This window comes from Daktulosphaira vitifoliae, unplaced genomic scaffold (assembly GCF_025091365.1).
Source record: "Daktulosphaira vitifoliae isolate Bord-2020 unplaced genomic scaffold, ASM2509136v1 Scaffold_1, whole genome shotgun sequence".
Lineage (NCBI taxonomy): Eukaryota > Metazoa > Arthropoda > Insecta > Hemiptera > Phylloxeridae > Daktulosphaira > Daktulosphaira vitifoliae.
The window spans coordinates 82,182,406-82,185,962 of NW_026099572.1; the positions used below are offsets into that span (position 1 = coordinate 82,182,406).

Genomic DNA, 3,557 nt, shown 5'->3' on the forward strand with positions numbered 1-3,557 from the left:
TAAATATGTAGGTGTCCTGAAATTTTTGATACTTAATTGATGTGCATTATTGAAAAGACAAACTTATTTCTGTACACCGGAGATCATAATGCCAAGTCACATTATTTTTTTTCAAAATAAGGTGAGACTAATTTTCAAAGGTTTATTAAATGAACATTTCAAAAATAAAATATATATATATATATATAAATATAGGTTTGGAGACAATCAAGTTAATATAAAGTATTTTTGCTACATAAGTTCAGAAAATATAGTTCTAGAAAAGCATTTTGAAGAGCAAATTTTATATAATAAAATTAAAAAATAATTAACCCTTAATATTTCTCAAAATTTAATTTTCAAATATTAACTTTTTTTAATTAAAAAGTAATAAAAATTGAACAGTCAAAAAACGATTAACTATTTTACTTGCAATAATTTATTGAACCGTTAAATTGTGTTAAATACATTAAAGTGTATGCCAAATACAGAGAAAAAGATATAATATTTTCCTTTAAATAACATATTTCTACTAATGTTTTTATTTTAAATTTCGAAACATTTCTTACAATTTTTTTTAATTCATATCTTATAAATTATAAAAATAACAGATATAGATTTTTTAAACCTCTTACCAATATTCTTTTACTATGTAAGAAAATTTGAAAAATATTTTGTTTAATTTTTCTTAGGGGATCTAAAAATTGATAAAATCAATATTTTCTTGTCTAAAGAATTTATCTTTTATCTCGTCAGTATTTTTGTAGCCCTTTATTATATGAATTAAAAATACTTATTGTATATGTAATTAAAGCAACTTTTGTAACTATGCATGCATATGTGCAGTGAAGGCTATAAATATAGGAAAATATGGAAACATTCAGGCATGGAGTTTTTCAGATGTAAAGTTTTATATCGAAATACGTCAAATATATTGTTAAACAATACATTAAATATTCTTGTTAAGAGAACTCGATAAAAGAAGTGCTATATAATTAAAATAAAAGGTTTTATTTTACTATTATGGATAAAGCAGACTTAACTACAGTCTTGTCGCCATAAGTTGTTTTTTTTTAATTTTTAATATAGCAATTTTAAAACTTTGAACACCACAATAATAAAATTAGATTATTGAGTTATCTTTTTATAATGAAGTATGTGAGTGAAAACGTTAGCTGTATAAGTCACATTCATTGATTCAGTGTGCAAATATGTAATTGTACAACTTATTGCTTGTGGAATTGACTTGAGTAAAGGTAATAATTATTCAATTTTTTTTGCAAGTCTTTTTATATAATTTGACATATTACCTCTAGCAATAACGGTTGCCCTTACACGTATCACGTATGTTTCTAAGTAATTATTTTTTATGTCATGAGCTAATCAAGGTCTGTGATCTCAGTCACTCTTAGCAATTATATTAAAATTAGATTTTATTTAAGAGTAACTGCTTCAAAAGCACTTATTATGTAATTTATCTAGTTCAGTTATAAATTTATAAAAATAGAATTTGAACTCTCTCTATTATTCTTTTTTCTCAACACGAAATTCTAGATTATGATGCAATTTCAAATTAAATACTTCTTGTAGCAAACGCCCTGTTGTTTGGAGGACCACGTACACGTGTGACTCATCAATCGAGAGATCACGTGATACTTTGTAGACCAACCGGCGCGACGATGAGAACGATAACCTGTACTCCTTGAAAGACTTAAGGAGTAAAATATACTGCCTCCAGGTAATGTCAAGTAACTAAACTCGTTTAAATAATTAAAATTAAATCGATTTCTATTTAAATATCGATATTTAGTTGATTTTAAAGTTTTTATTGGACGTACGTACCATTTTTCGTAATGTTTAGTTGTAGCTATAAATCGATTACAGGAAATATTTATAAATTAATTTAGTTTAATTAAAATGTATTATTCTGGTATTTATAAAAAAAATTCTATTAATATTTATATTATTTATATTATTAAAACTAACGTTTAAATTTGCTATGGATGATTTTTTTTTTATTTATCTTATATAAATAAAATTATAAATGTATAAAATTGCAAAAATTAAAATAAATGAATACAATGTATTTTTTTTAAATATCCATTTTTTGTTTTTTTCTTATAAAAAATGTTGATGGGTCATCAATAGTTTTAGTATGGGAGGTTGCACTCATTTTCTTGAAAATTTATAATCTTCGTAAAGAAAAAAATTGTTTTTCTTTAAAAAATTATTAAATAATATGTCGTTAAATAATTTTATATCTCATTATAATATTTATATCTATTTTTAATTTGATGATAGGATAGAGAAGTTGAATAATTGAAATTGTTTAACAAATTTGATTTTATAATATTTTTTATTCAATGATTACAACATTTTGAATCATAATTTAGTGGTATTTGACCAATTTTTTATTGACAGTTCTGGATATTATATCTAAACCGAAAGTAAGAATAAATACTTATGATTATTTATTAATTAATATTATGATTTTTACAAAGAAAAATTACAGGAATAAAATATATTTATATATCCATCTCAAAAGTACAACAAAATGAAAAACACCTAATATGGGGTTTAAATTGTGTAAAACTATTCTCAGGAATACGGAATCTGAAGAAAATTCAGATTTTTACCAATTAATAACAGTACCATAAGAATGCTTAAAATATATATTTATTTATTTATTTAAGGTATTACTTATAAAGACACAATAATCTAACTACTAGAATAAAACCATGATTATTTATTAAAATATTTTACAATATTATTATATAAATTTAATTAATTGATTTTTTATTTTGCAACTCAAATAATGAATTGAATAATTCATTGAATTATAACATATATAATAATTGTATTGAATCGTAATATATTACATATACAATAATATATAAAACAATTAAAAAACGTAGTTGGAAATAACAAAAAATCATCATTAAATTATTTAATTTTGAGCACATTTTTACTGATTTTCTAATGCTAAATTTTACATGTTAAATTTTTTTCTCATACTTCAAATTTTTAGGGTGTATAAAGAAGATATATATCTCAAAAATTTTTTTTTGAAATTAGGTCCCCTATCAGAAATATTGCACCTAGAATTTCTAACTTTGTACACCTTTAAATTCTAAGATAATTGTTTTAAATATTTGAACTTTGGTTCAAACATAGATTATACACTATAAAATACCATATCTAAAAATCACAATAAAATAATTACTTCTTAATGATTTTAAGTGAGCTCAAAAACGCCAATTTTCACAAAAAAGTGCCATTTTTAAAAAGTCATTAAAGTTTGGAATTTCACTAATTTTTTTTTAATGTAAAATTTAAGTTTTATTGAGGTAAATTCAAAAATTTTAATTCGATTGAGTTAATATTGAATAATTTGTGTGTTTTTTTAACATTCTGGCTATTTTAAACATTATTTACATTAAAATAGCCTTAAAAATGGCTATTAATAGCCAATTAATAGAAACTCTAGTAATAAATATAAAGAAATACTTGAACATAAAATTCTTAAACAACAAACGATAGTTGACTCAATTATGAATTATAATATTCAATGATTAAGT

The 3,557-nt window shown here is 22.0% G+C and overlaps 1 long non-coding RNA gene across 1 annotated transcript; it reads left to right on the forward strand.

Moving 5' to 3' along the window:
* The first annotated feature begins 1,047 nt into the window (after window positions 1-1,047).
* On the forward strand, window positions 1,048-2,440 carry LOC126896894 (uncharacterized). The gene is made up of 3 exons (XR_007701979.1): window positions 1,048-1,235; window positions 1,534-1,717; window positions 2,373-2,440. It is a non-coding gene; the product is annotated as an uncharacterized LOC126896894 (long non-coding RNA).
* Window positions 2,441-3,557: the final 1,117 nt, after the last annotated feature.